The sequence below is a fragment of the Coffea arabica genome, chromosome 2c, assembly GCF_036785885.1.
Source record: "Coffea arabica cultivar ET-39 chromosome 2c, Coffea Arabica ET-39 HiFi, whole genome shotgun sequence".
Taxonomy (NCBI): domain Eukaryota; kingdom Viridiplantae; phylum Streptophyta; class Magnoliopsida; order Gentianales; family Rubiaceae; genus Coffea; species Coffea arabica.
Window position 1 is genome coordinate 55,914,841 of NC_092312.1, and position 20,297 is coordinate 55,935,137.

Genomic DNA, 20,297 nt, shown 5'->3' on the forward strand with positions numbered 1-20,297 from the left:
CCTTCACGAACACCTACATCATCATCCTCACACGAACTTTTGGAATTATCATCATTAGTTTCATCAAATGTTATATGTATAGTTTTTTCTATCACAAGAGTTCTTCTATTAAAGACTCTATATCCTCTTTTGTTCTCACAATACCCCAAAAATATTCTTTCATCAGATTTTTTTTCAAACTTACCAAGATGTTCCTTTAAGTTCAAAATAAAACATTTACAACCAAAAATTTTGAAATATCCAACCGTATTTTTCTTATCAAAAATCAGTGCATAAGATGTTTTATTCAAAATAGGTCTCAAGAGAATTCTATTCATCACATAACATGCGGTGTTTACCGCTTCAGCCCAAAGATATTTTGGCAAACTACATTCACTCAACATAGTTCTAGCAGCCTCTTGGAGTGTCCTATTTTTCCTTTCTACAACACCATTTTGCTGTGGAATCCTTACAATAGAAAACTCATGTGTTATGCCATTATGATCACAAAATTCTGGAAAACCACAAAACTTGAATTCCGTCCCATTATCACTTCTAATCGTAACAATTTTTAAACCAAGCAGATTTTGCACTTTAGAAAACAATGAAGTAAAATTCTTGAAGGCATCATCTTTATGAGCAAGGAATGTCACCCAAGTATATCTAGAATAATTATCAACAATCACAAAACAATATCTCTTACCTCCCAAGTTAGTAATTTGAGTAGAACCAAATAAATCAAGATGCAAGAGTTCCAAAGGTTTAGAAGTTGATACACATTTCTTTGGCTTAAAGAAAATTTTTGTTTGCTTCCCAAATTGACATGCATCACAAATTTTGTCCTTTTCAAAACTGATTTTTGGCAAGCCTCTAACCAATTCCTTTTTCAAAATTTCCTTTAGTAATTCCATGTTAAAATGACAAAGTCTCCTATACCACAACCAAGGATCTTCATTTGAAGCTTTAAGACATTGGAAGCTAGATGAATCAAGTTTATCAAGAACAACAATATGAATATCATTAAACCTCTTACCTTTGAACACAACATTATATTTAGAGTCAAGCACAATGCATTCATGCTTTTTGAACAACACATTCATGTCTTTATCACATAATTGACTAACACTAAACAAGTTATAACCTAAGTTATCAACTAAGAGCACATTATGAACAAAAGTTTCACCATCCTTACCAACATCACCTATTCCAATTGTCTTAACTTTCACGTCATCACCAAATGTCACCTTTCCACTTGATTTTGATTTTAGCTTTATGAACAACGAAGGATCACCGGTCATATGCCTTGAACAGCCACTGTCAATGAACCATTTGGACTTGTTTGAGCCTTTTCCCTCATTATCTCCAATAGCCATGAAGGCCATTTGAGCTGATTCTTCTTCTTCTTCAACTTCGCCTTCGGAATTATATTCATTCCATGTAATCTGGAAGTTGTTGAACCTTGGTTTTTGATCAGTTTTTCCATCTTTCTTTTTCTTTAGGGAGCATTCGTTTGCGTAGTGTCCAGGCTGTCCACATTCGTAGTATTTGTCTAATTGTTTCTTGTTGAATTCTTGTTTTCCTTTGTTCCTTGCGTTTGAAGACTGATTTTGGAATTGATTGCTAGGTCCTCCCCTTCTAAACTTCCTTTTATTCAAGATTCTCTTGAAGCTTTTTGTGATGAGAGCAAGATCGTTGTCATCACCATCCGCGTCTTCATCATCCAACTGAGTTGGATCATCTTTACCTTGAGCTGCCTTTAGAGTTATGTTTCTCTTTGTTCTCGCGTCCTCTTCCTCCTGCACTTTAGTTTTTAACTTCAACTCATAGGAGGTTAGTGAGTTAATGAGAGATTCAATAGGCACAAAATTCAAATCCTTAGCCTCCTCTATTGCAGTCACTTTACTTTCCCATTCTTTGCCCAACGCATTGAGAATTTTCCTATTTTTCTCTCTCAAGGTGTACTATTTGCCCAACACCTCGAGATCTTTGATCAAATCATTGAACCTACAATATATTTTGTCAATATTCTGAAGGGGTTCTATTTTAAATGATTCATACTTTGTGACCAAGATAGACTTTTTCTGTTCTCTCATGTTGTCACTACCCTCATGAATTTCTCTTAGTTTATCCCACATTTTTTTGACAGATTTACATCCTTTTACTCTAATTGATTCATTTGAGTCTAAGGCACTATAAAGAACATTCATGGTTTTGGCATTCAATGTGAAATTGGTTCTATCTTGAGCATTCAACTCAGTTCTTGTTTTTTGCCGAAACAAACCTGTATCTGCATCAAGAACGTTAGCATCATGCGGTCCTTCATTCACAATAAACTATAGCTCAATATCAATGGATTGTAAAAAGATAATCATTCTTTCTTTCCAACTAACATAATTGGAACCAGTAAACATGGGAGGCCTAGTGACAGATTGCCTCTCAACAAACATGGCATGATTGGTTGTCATCTTTACTCCAAACCGCTTGAGCTTAATCTCTAGGAGACCAAGCTCTGATACCAATTGTAAGACCCAAAGACAACCTAAGAGGGGGTGAATTAGATTGATTAAAAATACTTTATTGAGTTTATGCACTTTTTATTTAATAAAAATTTACCTTCTTTTCTAGTAGTGATTAATCAAGTAAATTTAAAAAAGAGAGCAATGTTGATCAGAAATAAGAGTGTATATAAGCAATGAGAATTTTATTAAACAAAAGGAATAAGATAGAGTAACAAACCGATTGTCTACCAAGCTTTTCTCAAACTTGAAGACCAATCACAAAGATGAGCACCTTCTCTTTGATGAAAAATAATCAACTCAATGTACAATGGAGGGATCACTTCCTCCTTACCCCAAGCCTCACTTAGTCAAACTATGAAGTTTTACTATCACTCAGATAACTCTCAACAAAGCTACACTATTGAAAATTTCAGACACAAGAGAAGTGTTTACAAGAATTTCATACTACTTGGAGAACAAATCTTGCTTAGGAGACTATTTTCTAGCTAAAATATCTCTTGAGATCTTGTAAACGAAGTGTGTAAAAGTCACTCCCTGGTTCAGAATCGTTTGTATTTAAAGGGGACCAAAAATGGGATTCATTAATGCTTCCAACGGATAGAAGGTAGATGAAGAGTCATCTAGTCGTTGGGGCTGTTGGACGTCCGACAGCTTAATCATCGTCTGATCCCATCCTCCGAAAATCAGCCAAGTTGTCGTTCGGACGTCCGATGGGATTTTATCGTCCGACAGTTTCTGCGTCCGAACGTCGTCAGAGAGTCATTAGAACTTTGCGAAATTTTTTGGACGTCCGACGCGATCGATGTGCGTCCGAAGCGTGCGTCCGATCCTCCCGGACGTCCGATGCTTCCTCTCGAGCATCCGATAGAGTTTTCTTCTTAATGTTCTTCACCCTTTCGGACGTCCGACAGCTTCCTTTCGGATGTCCGACATGAGTGCCCTATTTTTGCTTCTTCTTTTGGTTGATTTTCTTTCCTTGACACCTTTGTACCTGATTCTCTAAAAAATAAAACACTTATATTTGAAGAGAATTAGATAAACATTTCAAAGTTCTTTGTGATCATCAAAATCAAGAATAACATCTAGGTTCTTTCTAAGCTTAAATTTGATTGGTGGAGAAAAAGTCTAAGTTGACCATTGGCTTAAATATCTTCTATTGTTAGTAAATGAAAAACAAAGCCAAAAATTAAGAGGAAAAAGGAGAGAGAGGGCCAAAAGCTCTGTGGGAGGTTCAAGAGGAAAAGTTTCAACTTTGGTTTCTTGATTTCTTGCTCAATCTTGCAAACTAACCAATAGCTTCACCAAATAATCCGTAGAAATTGCTTAGGAAGGTGGATTGCTATCTTGGAGTGGAGTGTTTTGGTGGTTCAAGCTTCCTAGGAGTTGTTGTGCTTCTCTAATGCTAGGTAAGGTTGGTATTAGTTCATGTTTGTGTTCTTTATTGGTTTACAAGTGAAAGTTATGGCTTGTTTAGGTAGATTTCATGATTTTAGTAGTGGTTATAGTAAATTCCAGCCTTCTAGTATAATTTTCAGCTTTGGTTGTTGAAATGGATGGTTGTTCTTGGTGTTCATGTTGTGGTAATGCTTATGCTTAGTGTATTGAAGTGAATTCATGGTTAAAAATTGTTGGGTTTGTAGCCTATAAAATTTCGGTCAGCAAGAAAGGTGATTTGTAAGAATTGATTTTCAGTTTTAATATTGAAATTGTCCTGTTTCTGACCGTGTCTTTTAGTCCATGTTAGAGGCCGAATCAGCCTTAGGTTAAAACATGAAAGTTGTAGGAAATGATGTTCTATAGCTACCTGTAAAATTTCAGCTCAATCCGAGTATTGTATCAAGTTAAATGAGAAAAATACCCTCAACTGCCATAGGTAGAGTTCTGTGGACAGTTTTGACATTCATCATTCTGGCTGCATTTTTTCACCCTGATCTATACTAAATTCGTATTTGGCCAAAACAAAAAAGTTGTATTGCTATGTTGTAGCTTTCCAACGCATCTAAAAATGCCTCAACCAGACTTTTGTAGCCCAAGTTATTCTCATTTGAACACAATGCTGTTAACCAGCCTGATGGTGGAATTCTGGTTCTGTAATATGCAAATTTGACCTAGATCCACTAAAAAATGGGTTGAGTTGTCTTCATTAAAGTTGTAACCCTTTGTCTTAGCTTCGAGACGCTACCTAGTACACCTTGATCGGATAACCACATCTCTGGTTATGGTCAAAACTGTGTAACCCATTTTATACCATTTTCATTTCCACGCACGCGCACATGCATTTCTTTGCCGTTTTTGCCATCTTGGATGTTTTAGTCCTCACTTCCATTTGTGATGGTCGGTTGACTGATAGTTGAGTATAATCTTCTGTCACAGGCAGTGACGAACCGGACGGAGTCGATGGACCCGTATAAAGTGCCTTGATTTGCGTGTTAACTATGTTGAGTGAGTAATTGGGATGTTTACTGATATGAAATTCTCAAAGTGCTTTGTATATGTTAAATGGGTACTTAGGCGAGGGTGTACTTTATCTCACTCGACCTAAGCTCATCCTTTGTTTTGATTTCATATGTGAGAATATATGCCTTATGTTGAGTATCACCCTTTTGCTGTGTCCTGATAGGGGTGATTACATGACTTGAGTTGAACCCCTTTTTGCTGTTTGCTGTTGGGGTAAGTACTTTGTTGTGTACTTTGTTGAGAGATATCATCTATTGAGAGATTGGATATCTCAGGGCTTGGTTCCAGCGCGTTTCAAGGGTAGACGAACTATTCGAGCCAGCCGGGGCTTGGTCGAAGTTAGTTCCATGCTAACCTTGGGATTTCGTTCTTTGTTAAAGCTTTGTTTAAAGCTTGTTGATATTTGCAATCAATTTTGGGTTTGGAATGAATTGTGAAAAGTTAGGGTTCATAAACCCCTAATTCTGTCCGGTTTTAGATCATAGGGTTAGAGGTCGAATTGGACTTTGCTCAAAACATGAAAGTTGTAGGTATTGATGAGTTTGAAGTGCCTACAAAATTTCAGGTCATTCGGATTAGTGTAGAGTGAGATATGTCGATTTTACTATTGCTGATCTGGGTTGCTCAGAATGTGAAAACTGCGCTTGTAATCGTTTGTTTTGACTGGAATGGGTTTGGATTTTGTTGTTGGTGTCTTCTGAGGAAATGTATCTGGATGTCTTAGCTAACATATGCCTTTGGAATTTCGGCATTTGGACCTGTATAGACTGAGTTGGACTCATTACAGCATTGTGTGATTTGTGAACCTGTTTTAGTGGTTCTGGTTTGGTATTTTTGGCATATTTGACCTAGTTGTGCTAGGATTTGGATTGAGTGGCCTTCTACATTGTTGTAGCCCTGTTTCATAGCTTTGAAACGGTGGGTCTTACACCCCCATCCGATAATCATAGTGAAATTGACACCATTACCGTAAAATGACGTCAAAACTGTTTTTCTGGTTTTGAGCTTAACCTTCATTTCCGGACTTTTTCCTAGCTTGACTTGTACTAGTACTACTTGGAGCTTGCTGAATGGATGATTTCTGAGCCGTGGAGGTGAGCGACCCCAAACTATTGTTAAAGCTTCTTATGAACCGTTTCTTGCACTATTTATTTGATTGCATATCATGAGTGCTTGCATGTGGCCCATGACATGTTTTGGCTTAAATGAGTGCTTGGAATTCGTGTGCTGAACACCAACGTCTCCACCTCTGTGTACTGTTCATCTGGAGCAAATGGCTCCCCCACTGACTGTTTACTGTTTAATGTTTGTTTGGAGCGTTGGGTGTTTAAGTACAACGATTTCGCTGGCTCACGAGAGCAATAAATGTACATTTGATCTTGAAATCATGACATCACTGAAATGAACGACTGTGAAACTGAATTGATTACTGATTTTAATGGTTACTCCTGAGCTTCTAGCTCACCCCAAAAATGTTTAATTTCCCCCCCACAGGGCTCAAGGCGAAGAAAAGCTTGGAGTGCTTATTCACGTGACTGGATGGCTTATATCGTGTACAGTTTAAGTTTGGATCTATTTTATGTATGAGTTGGTCTTGTGTAAATATTTGAAATTGATATGGATGTAAGTATACGTTCCACGATTGGAATCAGTTTCCGCTGCATTTGTAATATGTAATCATTGGAGAATTTGAGGTAATTTTGATATTTATATTGTAATTGGGTTGAGAACTGTAGTGAGTGACTGAGTCCCGGCGAGAGCTCGGCAGGCGGCCCGCCGAACCCTCTGGTACGCCTTAGGGGGAGGTGGGGTCGTTACAAGTGGTATCAGAGCTTAGGTTTCAGATCTCTGTAGTGTATCCTAGGCTTGAAGTTTAGGATGCCGGACTGTGGGCTTGGCTTGAAATATTAGTGATTCTTGCGGGATATCTCGACCTGATTAGTACAAGTGGAATGTCGAGGACGACATTCTTTTAAGGAGGGGAGATTGTGACGCCCCGGAAAAAAAAGAGTTTGAGAACCCGTAAAAACCCTAATATTTTCCGAGGGTTTTATTTCCTTTAATAGCATGTTTTCTGCATTTCCTGGCTTAGGAAATTTTTCTGAGGAATTTTTATGAGTAATTATAGTTTTTAGATGGTTTTTCTAGTATTGGAGAGTTTTTGGAAAATTAAGAGTGTATAATGGACGTGGGACCCGCTAGTGCGAAAAGTTCGGAAAAATTCGGCCAATAAGGTTAAGTTTCGGATACTGTGTAAAATTTATCGGGTGTTAAGAGATAAGTAGAGAGTGAGATTTGATTGATGTGAGAGGAAAAAGAAGTGATAAGATTGCATTAATGAGGTGACAAGTGTCACCCTCTTATTGGTTTTACTTTAAGATTTACTATTCCAATTTTTGACTTTTTTTGACCAAAGGTTAAATATCTTAAAAATTGCCCAAAAATCACCATTTCTTACCTTTGGATGGCCGGCCCTCTCTAGCAAGAATAAAGACAAAACTCTTCAACATCTTGGCAAATTCCTAGCTCAAATCATCCAACTACTTGCCTAAATTAGTTTTTACTCCATAAAATTCCTTCCTTGGGTGCTAGTAGGTAGTTTAGTGAAGTTTGTTTGAAGAGCTAAGGTGTCCAACATCTCTATCTCTCTTGGTTACTAGGTGAGTGGTGTGTGAATTCCCTCTTGCACTTAATGAAGCTTAAGTTATGCTTATTAGTGATTAAAGTGCTGAAATTTCTGGTTTTCATCTCGGTTTGAAGTGATTTGGTGAAGTTTTTAGTTTATTGATGATTTTTCTGGTTTAATTGGATTATGATGGTGTGGTTGTTTATGATGATTGGCAATGGCCTATAATGACACTAGTAGGTGTGAATTGTTGATATTTGCAATCAATTTTGGGTTTGGAATGAATTGTGAAAAGTTAGGGTTCATAAACCCCTAATTCTGTCCGGTTTTAGATCATAGGGTTAGAGGTCGAATTGGACTTTGCTCAAAACATGAAAGTTGTAGGTATTGATGAGTTTGAAGTGCCTACAAAATTTCAGGTCATTCGGATTAGTGTAGAGTGAGATATGTCGATTTTACTATTGCTGATCTGGGTTGCTCAGAATGTGAAAACTGCGCTTGTAATCGTTTGTTTTGACTGGAATGGGTTTGGATTTTGTTGTTGGTGTCTTCTGAGGAAATGTATCTGGATGTCTTAGCTAACATATGCCTTTGGAATTTCGGCATTTGGACCTGTATAGACTGAGTTGGACTCATTACAGCATTGTGTGATTTGTGAACCTGTTTTAGTGGTTCTGGTTTGGTATTTTTGGCATATTTGACCTAGTTGTGCTAGGATTTGGATTGAGTGGCCTTCTACATTGTTGTAGCCCTGTTTCATAGCTTCAAAACGGTGGGTCTTACACCCCCATCCGATAATCATAGTGAAATTGACACCATTACCGCAAAATGACGTCAAAACTGTTTTTCTGGTTTTGAGCTTAACCTTCATTTCCGGACTTTTTCCTAGCTTGACTTGTACTAGTACTACTTGGAGCTTGCTGAATGGATGATTTCTGAGCCGTGGAGGTGAGTGACCCCAAACTATTGTTAAAGCTTCTTATGAACCGTTTCTTGCACTATTTATTTGATTGCATATCATGAGTGCTTGCATGTGGCCCATGACATGTTTTGGCTTAAATGAGTGCTTGGAATTCGTGTGCTGAACACCAACGTCTCCACCTCTGTGTACTGTTCATCTGGAGCAAATGGCTCCCCCACTGACTGTTTACTGTTTAATGTTTGTTTGGAGCGTTGGGTGTTTAAGTACAACGATTTCGCTGGCTCACGAGAGCAATAAATGTACATTTGATCTTGAAATCATGACATCACTGAAATGAACGACTGTGAAACTGAATTGATTACTGATTTTAATGGTTACTCCTGAGCTTCTAGCTCACCCCAAAAATGTTTAATTTCCCCCCCACAGGGCTCAAGGCGAAGAAAAGCTTGGAGTGCTTATTCACGTGACTGGATGGCTTATATCGTGTACAGTTTAAGTTTGGATCTATTTTATGTATGAGTTGGTCTTGTGTAAATATTTGAAATTGATATGGATGTAAGTATACGTTCCACGATTGGAATCAGTTTCCGCTGCATTTGTAATATGTAATCATTGGAGAATTTGAGGTAATTTTGATATTTATATTGTAATTGGGTTGAGAACTGTAGTGAGTGACTGAGTCCCGGCGAGAGCTCGGCAGGCGGCCCGCCGAACCCTCTGGTACGCCTTAGGGGGAGGTGGGGTCGTTACATCAATCATTTTCAATAACCAAATAAGCCTTCAAGGCAACAATTCACATAGCACGAAGTCACATTGTAACAAATAAGTGAGTAGTATACTCACCAAGCAAGTAAATGGTGTTTCATGCACCACGATCACCAAGACGTCGTGAGCTACCGTCACGCCCTAGAACATGTAACACATATAATAAGACTCCACACCGAGCCATAAACAACACCAATTCACAACCCCAATAGGGTTTTATAAACATATACAAGCATGATAGCAAACCAGAAATTAAGAGAGGGCTTTAACTTAAGCCTTGATAAGAAAACCGGATTTGACCTCATAATGCGGTAATGGCACAACTCTCACTACAATTATCGGATGGGGGTGTAAGACCCACCATTTCGAAGCCAAGAAACAGAGCTACAACAATGTAGAAGGTCACTCAATCCAGTTCCTAACACAACTAGGTCAAATATGCAAAATACTATACCAGAATCACCAAAACAGGTTTGCAAAACACAGAAAACTGTAATCGGTATATCTCAGTCCATACAAGTCCAAATGCAGAAATTCCAAAGGCATAGGTTAACTAAGACATCCAGCTACATTTCATCAGAAGACACCAACTCCAAAATCCAAACCAATTCCAGTCAAAATGGCCAATTACTATCGCAGTTTTCGCATTCTGATCAAAGCAGAACAGCTACAGTAATTTCGTCATATCTCACTCTACACTAATCCAAATGACCTGAAATTTTACAGGCACCTCAAACACATCAATACCTACAACTTTCATGTTTTGAGCAAAGTTTAATTCGGCCTCTAACCCTATGATCTAAAACCGGACAGAATTGGGGATTTTCAAACCCTAACTTTTCACAATGCACTCCAAATCCAAAATTGGTTGTATTTATCCACATTTCACACCCACTAGAGTCATTATAGGCCATTGCCAATCATCATAATCAACCACACCATCATAATCCAATTAAACCAGAAGAATCATCAATAAAATAAAAACTTCACCAAATCACTTCAAACCAAGATAAAAACCAGAAATTTCAGCACTCTAATCACTAATAAGCATAACATAAGCATCATTAGGTGTAGTAGGGTGTTTCAAGCCTCACTTACCAAGAAACAAGAGAGATGAAGATGTTGGACACCTTAGCTCTTCAAACAAACTTCACCAAACAACTTACTAGCACTAGAAGGAAGGATTTTATGGAGTGAAATCTAGTCTAAGCTTTTGTTTATGGAAGATTGAAGCTTATGGAAGCTTGAAAGTTGGAGAAATTCCTTTCTTCTTTGCAAGGAGAGGGCCGGCCATAAGAGGTAAGAAAATGGTGATTTTTGTGCATTTTTTTGATATTTAATCCTTTGGTCAAAAAAGTCAAGAAAGTGAATAGTGTTTCTTAAAGTCCAACAAATGAGAAGGTGACACTTGCCACCTCCATAAATGCATTCTTATCTTTCTTTTCTCTCTCACATCAATCATTTCACACACTCTACTTATCTCTTAACACCCGATAAATTTTACACAGTATCCGGAATTTAACCTAATTGGCCGAATTTTTCTGAACTTTTCGCACTAGTGGGTCCCACGTCCAATATATATTCTTAATTTTCTAAAAATTCTCCAATGCTAGAAAAATCATCTAAAAACTATAATTGCTCATAAAATCCACTAAGAAAATATTTCTAAGCCAGAAAATGCAGAAAACATGCAATTAAGGGGAAATAAACCCTAGGAAAATAATTAGGGTTTTACGGGTTCTCACACCTAAAACAAGTGTATTGATAGCTTATGACTTGTGGTTGTGATTGCGGTTGAATTGAGATGAAATTTGGTGTTGAGTTTGGATGGAAAAGTAAAGAAAACAAGGGGAGGTGCTGCTGAAAATTTTCCGCAGGGAACCTTGAGCAGTCTTGGAAAATCTGTTATATCTTGGTGTAGAAAATTCAAAATTTGGTTCCGTTTGTTGCATTTGAATCTAGATTTAGGGTTTCAACCGTGAAAATTTCATAATTTTTCTCAATTCCTATGAATATCCATGATTTTTCAAAATTGACTAAATTTTCATACCTGTTCTATCTTTCAACTGGATGAAGTAGCAACTTTAGGTTGGAATTTGACTGACTTATGGATAGAATCTTACGAGGTGTCTTCTGGGAAATTGTAACCCTTTGAGTCTATTTTTCGACGATATAAAGTTTATAAATTTTGGACTTAGGAAGCTTGAGATATAATTTCCCAAATAGTATCGCGCGAAATTGAAAAAATTCTATTTTCCTAGTGCTGTTTTTACTTTCATTTCCAACTTTAAGATTGGAGTTGGTAAACTATTTTGAGGTTAGTTTATGAGTCGAGCTGAGGTTTAAATGAAAGGAAATGAAGTTTTGGAAACCTTAATTTTTTCAGGTATTTTGGCTTTGTGTTGCTAGTCTTTTAATATAGTATGTGACCACAGGACTGGAGATAGTTCAAGAGGACAAACCAGGGTTAATGTGAAAGGTCGCAATTGATTGGTGAGTGTTCCAACTGCATGTTTCGTGTTCATTGTTGTTAGAAATTGCTAGGTACTTGATTTATCGTCTCATGGGCAAGTGTGTACTTTATCGCACTTGACCTAGTTCGACTAAACTTTTGATATTCTATTAAAACATGTGTTGGCCATTTTGTATAACTGAAATGTGGCCAGAATCCAGCCACTTTCTGGCCGGATTTCCTGCCGGATTCGAGGCAGTAAGCAATCAAATTTTTTCTGCTTTCCCTGTCAATCCGGCCTTGAATCCGGCCAATATTTGGCCGGATTTGCTAAAGAAATTTCTGATTTCTGCAGTTTTCCTCCAGTTTTCTTGTTTGATGAGGTTTTCGCACCTACCCGATTTTCAACTGTTTGGATTTGAAATACTTGAAATGCTTGTAACGTGATATGCTGAGTTTATTTGTGACTTGAGCCCTGTTTAGGCGAGTGTGCTCTTATGTACACTCAATCGATCTAATTTGACGAAACAATTGATATCTCAATTATGCATGAACAAATAACTTGATTTGCATGTGACTGTATATTGACTTAAAATTTTTGGAATGGTTGAAATGTGATTTGCTAGGTATTACTTGTGACTTGATTATGGCTAGGCGAGTGTGTCCTTATTTGCGCTCGACCTCCAAGAACTTGAGTTAATTGATCTTGCATGTGGACCCGCATGTTTATGTGTATGGTTGTAAATCGGCTGCATTCCTCTTGTAGCGGTTGAACTGTAGACCGGCTGCATTTCTCTTGTGGCGGTTAATAGTAGACCGGTTACATCCTTCTTGTAGCGGTTGAATTGTAGACCAGCTACATTTCTCTTGTAGTTGTTGAACTGGGTCTTGAATCTTATCCGAGACGTCGGGTAAGTGGAATCTAGGATTAGTCATGCGTATGCGTGAATGTAAGTCGATAACAGCTGAACTAAGCCCTCGTTGGACCTCTTGCTTTAGACCAGCCTCAGAGCGATCGGGTAAGTTGGGAAATCTTGGGTAAAGGACAAGTTCCTAACCTGTTTACTCCTGACTAGAATTCATTATTTGAATATTGATATTACTGAATATAGAGCGTTAAGTGTCAACTAACGTCTCCAATTATTACTGCATGAGCGTTGGATAACAGCCAACGACTCCACTCCTGAATACTAAATATTTGGGGCTATAAGCCAGATCCTGAATTACTGAATATCTGGAGCTATAAGCCTAATCTAGGGTTAGTTGGTCGAATCGAGCCAGCAAGGGCTTGGTAGAGAAGATCGACAAACCTTGGGTACTTTTTTGGTATTCAAACCTGGTAAAGGGTATGTTGGTAGATGAAAACTCGTGTAAAGTGGTGATCTACGGACGTTATACTTTCGTGGTTGACGGAGAGTCAACGGACCTTGTTCAAATTACAGTGGAACTTACTCCTGAGAGCAACCTACATTCTTTGCCATGAATGTGTTCTTTACTATACACTTTTGCATGATCTATTTGGCTACTTGCTTAACCATATATTGGGTCATGATCTATTTGAGTTTGACTTGTTTCTTGATATCCGGTGTATGATATCTAGCCTATTATTTTACCTGCTTGGTTACTTAGAACCTCACTGGGCTTTTAGCTCATTCCATGCAAATTTGTTTTTCTTACAGGGATGAGAACATGAGAGGTTGGATTGAGGAAGGCCTAGATTTCATCTATGTTTATTAGTTGCTCACGTGAGTACTTCATAGATGTCTAGCCGGCTTGTTTGGTTTGATTTTTGCAAATTTCACTCTTTGGCTGTATTATAGATTGTGTGGACATTGGAGGTTTCACAATTGTGTTCCAAGTTGCGAGCAACTAGGAGAGCAATTCAGAAGTGGAACAAGCGGGAATTTGGGAACGTCTTGGAAGTGGTTCAAGTGGTAGAATCAGAAGTCTTGCGGGCAGAAGAAAGAATGGAGATTGAGGACATGGAGGAGGCGCAGGTAGGGCTTAATAAGGCTCACACAAAACTTCGTCACACGATAGCAATTGAGGAGCAATTTTGGAACCAAAAGGTGCGAGTTAAATGGTTGCGCCACGGAGATTGCAACTCTAAATTTTTTCATGCGGTGGTCAATCAAAGAAGAGTGCAAGGTTTGTGTGAGAACCCACATTTTTTAAAGCACAATTTCCCCAAATTAATTGCCTTATCCTAGGATTTAAATCATATATTATATGTCCTTACATTAGCTTTTCTAGGTGTTACAAAAATTTTCATGCATTACACTTCATTCCTTTTTACTTGAAGTAAAACATTTTTCTTGAGTTGATTTTAATTAATGCACCACTTGCATTTTACCAAGTGTCTTTATATTAGTGGTAGAGACCTTACATGTAGGATTATAGGTGCTAGTTAAGTATTGGTACATTTGGAAAGGTTAAGACACCATTAGTCAAAGATTAAGAAAGAATTGGACAAGTAAGTGGCCATGTGGCAAAACCCTAGCCAAGTATTTTGTTAGACCCAAGATTTGAAGATTATTTAAACTAGCCAAAGCCTTTTTTTTTCTTTGTGATGGCTGAATTTCTTAGCTTCAAGAGAGAGAGAGAGAGAGAGAGAGAGAGAGCTCCTAAATAAGGTTTTCTTACCTAAACAAATCAAGGACCAAAATTCAAAAGAGAGGAATTTAGGGTTTGTAAGGAAACTTTCTTTGTTTGAAGTGGTGAATCCAACCTTGAAGCCTCTACTTGGTGGATTTCTTGGTGATTTGAACACCTTGTAAGTAAGGTAAGTACTCTTTAATTTGGGGGTTTTATGTGTTAGATCATCTACTATAAGCTCTAATCATGAATTGCAAGTTGTTGTGGGTGGAATTGGAAGTTAACCCCTTGAATTAAACAAGTAGTGGATGAATTGTTAGTATGCACACCAAGTGTTTGATGAAATGTTCAACTCTTATTCATATATGTTTATGAGGTATTGATATGTTTTAAAACCCTATATAGTTATATTTAATACTTGAGATGTGCAAAAGGTGAAAATAATGAGAAGAGTGGAAGTTGGGAAAGAATTAAAGTGTGCTGACCGAAACTTTTAAGCTTGCTGTCCGGTTTTTACCCTGATATTTCATGCATATTATGGCTACAAATGTGAGTGATATATGTTGGGTTATGTGTGTGGAGGTTGTCTACAAAAAATTAGCCAATTTGGTTGAGTAAATTTTGAGTTGCAAGCAAAGGGACAAAACTGGACTAGGTCCAGAAACTTTCTGTCCAGCAATGTTGTAAAGGCTATAACGTTTTCCTCACTGATCAGATTTGGGTGCCGTTTGTGGCATTGGAAAATAGATGCTTAGAGCTTTAAAACGGTACCTAGCTCATGTTCTGGTTCGTCCCAAGCAATCCGTGGCAAGTCGTGAAAGTTGGCTGCCCGTGCGGTACTGTTCATCCGAGGCAGTCCAGAAATTTCTTTTGACTTCTTAATTTTGAGCCACTTAAACTGGGATTTTGGAAATGGTTTCTTCATGAAAAATTTAACCTTAAGAACCTAGTTTCCAATGCAATTGACAGAACCTAATTCCGACTCTCCTACCATGAGCAGTGACCGTTTTCCCGGGACTGGTCAGGCGAGGCAGTTTACCTATTAGGGAACTTTTGAACTTTAGTGTGTCTTTTCTCTTGTCAAGCTTTCATGTACATACTAGATGTGTTTTCCCATGAACTTTCACCATGGTTTAGACCCTATTTACATACTGGATTAAGTAGCTTAGGCTAGTTACTTGATCTCTTCATGAACCTACACGTTTGTAAGGAACGAATTCACTCATTAATGTTTCCACTCGCTGACCTAGGTTTGGGCAACGAAGGTGTTCGTAATGAAGGCGTTTGACGTCGACTACCACTTTTGCTTGACAGGTGAGTGTTCCACTACCTGTTACTTGTTATGTGGAATATTTGTGTACTTGAAATTATTGAATTGATACTGTTTGAGCCAAACACTGTTTTAATGAAATTGAGGCGAGTGTGTACTTTATCATACTCGACCTTCCTTGTTTGATTACTGAGGCTCTATTTACCGAATGAATTACAATGGGATGAAATAATGCGATATGTGACTGTGCTTAAGTTGTGTGGATGATATTCCACCGACTACTGTTACTGTTTGGGTACCCAACCTCACAGGTGAGTCAATCATATCGAGCCAGCATGGGTTTGGTCGAGAAAGCCGATAAACCTTGAGAACTGTTTACTGTTCACTGAAACCAGTATACTCAAGTATTACCAAACTACTGTTTATGGAGTGCGGGCCCGGTGGGGGGTTGTTTGGTGGACGGAGACTGGTGAAAGTGGTGTTCTACGGACCTGTATACTGTTGCAAGTGTTGACGGAGTGTCAACAGGAGGCAATTTTGATCAAGTTCAAGTGGACTTTTGGCTTTTGAAAGCCACCCGTATCCTTGAATTGAACTGTGATTAAACTGTTATTTTACTGTACGGTGTTTAGTTGGCTATTTTGTGATTTTATGTGGCTATGTATTTGCTTGTTTTACCTAGAACCTCACTGGGCTTTAGCTCACCCCATTCCCTTTGTTTTCCTTAACAGATCGGGAAGGCTTTTGATCAAGGGCTTGCTTAGCTTATTTTTTTTCTTTTGCCGTTTTACATTTTGAGGTTGTAACTTCCTTTTAAGCAGACTTGTAAGCTTAATTTCTTAAGTATGGTTTTACTATGTAATTTGGAGTAAAGTATGGTAAGTTGACATGATGATATATGTACTAAGCTGAAATGTTGGATTAGTGATTATTGCTTGAATTAGGGTTTCAATTTCCGTTAGTGGATGATGTTACGTTGCTTCATTAATGTTAGTAGTTCTTTGAATGACTGAGTCTTGGCTAGAGCTAGGCAGACAGTCCGCTAATAGCCTAGGGTTCGCCCTAGGGAGAGGTGGGGCTGTCACAGTTGGTATCAGAACCTAGGTTTGAATTGGCCTGGGCAAGATAGATATTTCCGATTTTAGGATTATAGTTGATTATTTCCATTAAGAGTACTTAAGTATCTACACTTTTGTGTAGGATGGATGGACATAGTGGCCTTAGTGATAGTCCAGCTGGTGCCCCGCCCCGTGGAGTACTCCCGATGATTAAGTATCGGATTCGGCCAAGAGGGGCCACTATATGTTGGAGTCCGGCCAACCGCCACCGGCGTTGCGAGTGTTGCCATACCTATGCTTATCCCAATACAGTTGTTTTGGCCGTGGTCGAGGAGAGGGAGGAGTTAGCAAAGGGTAATGATAGGCTTGAAGCTGAGGTGAAACGACTAAAGGAAGATAACAAGATGCAAGCCGAGCGGATTAAGGAGCTCGAGTATGACTTGAACGAGGACCAAGAGAGGATCGATGATCTGTGTGCACAGTTAGGAGAGGCTCAATAGCATATAATTACTCGAGCAAGGAAGATAAGGACCAGAGCGGAGTCCATTTTGAACGCTTGTGATGATCTCCTGGGAGAAACTAGTGATGAGGCTTCTTTTGTGGGGGGCGATGTCGGAGACGAACCCGCCCAGTCTGAAGGATCTACTAGTCCTACATCGGATTGAGCCTCTACGTCTAGTCTATTAATTGGGATGATTTTGATTATTGTACATAGAAAGGATAGGGGAGGTTGTGACTTGGTGGTTGTACAACCCTCTTTTGACCACTTGTGCTAGGTTTTGGGTTTGATGCGACAGTACGACTGTATCTGTACTTTTGAAAACCGTACTTGTTACTTTTGTTCCTGTTATTCTATAAATGATTGTTATAAATGACTGTTAAAAGCCTTTATGTACAGTGTTTTGATTGTTGACTTTACTTTGACTATTGACTGTTGACTGTTGACTTTTGACCATTGACTTTTGACTTTTAATCTTGATTTTAGTTCGGCATTGGTCTTTACCTGTTTTATTGTGACTCCGATTTTATTTCTTATGTGACTTTTAAAAATAAGTAAATATATATATAGTGTGTCCCTATTTACTTACCCTGTTAGTTATTATACTTGGGCCTTAGGCCAGTGAGTGCGAATGGAAACTAGACGACGTGGTCGGGGCCGTGGACGTGAATCTGGGCGAGAAGAACAGGGTTCTGTGGCAAACTAGAACCAGGGACCCTGTGGTGATGGAAGGGATCAGGTAGCTACGGCTATCAATCGAATAACTGACCTACTGGCCCGCTTGGTTGACCAGCAGGGCCAAGTACCTGGTAACCAACAAAGGGACCCTGATGTAGGAGAAGATAGGGCTTTGGAGCGGTTCCAGAAGTTTGTTCCCTCAAAATTCCTTGGAGGACCTGAACCTGAAGTTGCTGAGAATTGGTTTGAGCGAATGGAGGATATATTCGCCGCTTTGCACTACACTGAAGAAAGACAAGTCACTTTCGCCGTTTTCCAGTTGGAAGGTGCAGCCCGCTCTTGGTGGAATGTAGTAAGGGCTAAGTGGGAAAGGGAGCAAACCCCGCGCACTTGGTTAAACTTCACTAGGGAGTTCAATGAGAAGTTTCTTCCGCCCTTGATTCAGGAGAAGAGGGAGGATGAATTTATTAAACTGCGCCAAGGTACTTCAAGTGTTGCGGAATATGAGACCCAGTTCACCCGACTTTCCAAGTTTGCTCTAGAATTGGTGGTTAGTGAACAAAAGCGTATAAGACGCTTCATACAAGGCTTGAACGTGCAAATTCTAAAGGATTTAGCTGTCGCTCAAATTGATACTTTCAAGGATGTCCTCGAGAAGGCCCAACGAGTAGAGCAGGCCCGATTTCAAGTTCGAACCTTTCAGGCTAAGGGGCGTGGAGCATCTAGTAGTACTCCTGGTCGAGGTGATCAGAATGTACCACCTCCGAAGTTTGGAAAGGGTGTGAGTGGAGCCCGAACTGCGGGGACACCGAGAGGAGGAGCTTCATCTAGAGGAGCTCAAAGTGGAAGGGGACAGGGACAACAAAGGACTGTCTCCCAAGGAGTTCCCGCACCCACCACATGTGCAAGCTGTGGATATTGTGGTAAGCCAAATCATACCGAAGATAATTGCTGGAAAAAGATGAGGAAGTGCCTTGTTTGTGGAAGTTCTGAACACCAAATTGCCACTTGCCCTGTTAAAAATCGTGACGGGAACGGGGGTACCTAGTCGGAAAAGTCAAACCCTAAGCAACCTACCGCCAGTGCAAGTCGACCTAAAACCTCTACTAGGGTTTTTTCTTTGGATCACCAGCAAGTTCCAGATTCCTCAGAAGTAGTGGAAGGTACGATCCCTATATTCCACCGCTTAGCTAAGCTTTTGATTGACCCTGGGGCAACCCATTCTTTTGTGAATCCTACCTTTATGTGTGGTATTGCTGTGAACCCTGTTAAGTTGCCATATGATTTAGAAGTTAAAACACCCACTGGGGATCAAAGCCTAATTACCAATATGGTCTATAAAAATTGCGAGATATGGGTAGGAGAACGGAAGTTAGTGGGTGACTTGATAAGTTTAGACCTTAAGGGGTACGATGTAATTATAGGCGTGGATTTGTTGGCCCGTTATAACGCCCAATTGAACTGTAAAACGAAGGTGGTGGAATTCTCGATACCCGGAGAGGCAACTTTAAGGTTGGACGTGAGAGGTAAGTTAGCCTCGTCTGCGCTTGTTTCGGGGATCCGAGCCAGAAAGTTGTTGAGTAAAGGGGCCCAAGGCTACTTAGCCTTCTTAATTAATACTCCTAGAGATAAAGTGAAACTGGATGATGTTTTAGTAGTGAACGAATTTCCTGATGTCTTTCCCGATGAGTTGAAATTGATGCCACTAGAGAGGCAAATAGAATTTAAGATCGATTTAGTACCTGGAACTGCTCCCATTGCAAAAACGCCATACCGAATGGCCCCCGCCGAACTTAAGGAGTTGAAACTGCAGTTATAAGATCTGTTAGAGCGAGGGTTTATTCGAGAAAGTGAGTCACCGTGGTGAGCGCCGGTGTTATTTGTTAAGAAAAAGGATGGTAGTTTAAGACTGTGCATTGACTATCGTGGCCTAAATGATGTTACAGTGAAAAATAAATATCCTTTGCCACACATTGATGAATTGTTTGACCAACTGCAAGGAGCAGTAGTTTTCTCTCAGTTGGACTCGAGGCAAGGCTACTACCAGCTACGAATTAGGCAAGAGGATATACCGAAGACTGCCTTTAATTCCAGGTATGGTCATTTTGAGTTCACTGTGATGCCCTTTGGTTTAACGAATGCCCCTGCTGCATTTATGGATTTAATGCATCGAGTCTTTAAACCCTACTTGGATCAATTTGTTGTAGTATTTATCGATGATATTTTGGTGTATTCCAAGACTCGAGATGATAACGAACGGCATTTGAGGATAGTTTTGCAGACTTTAAGGGAACATCAGTTATTTGCCAAGTTTAGCAAGTGCGAGTTTTGGTTGGAGCAAATTTCTTTTCTAGGGCATATAATATCCAAAGATGGAATTTCTGTGGATCCAGTGAAAGTAGAGGCTGTAGCTGAGTGGAAACACCCGGAATCTCCGACTGAGGTTCGTAGTTTTCTAGGTTTAACCGGGTATTACC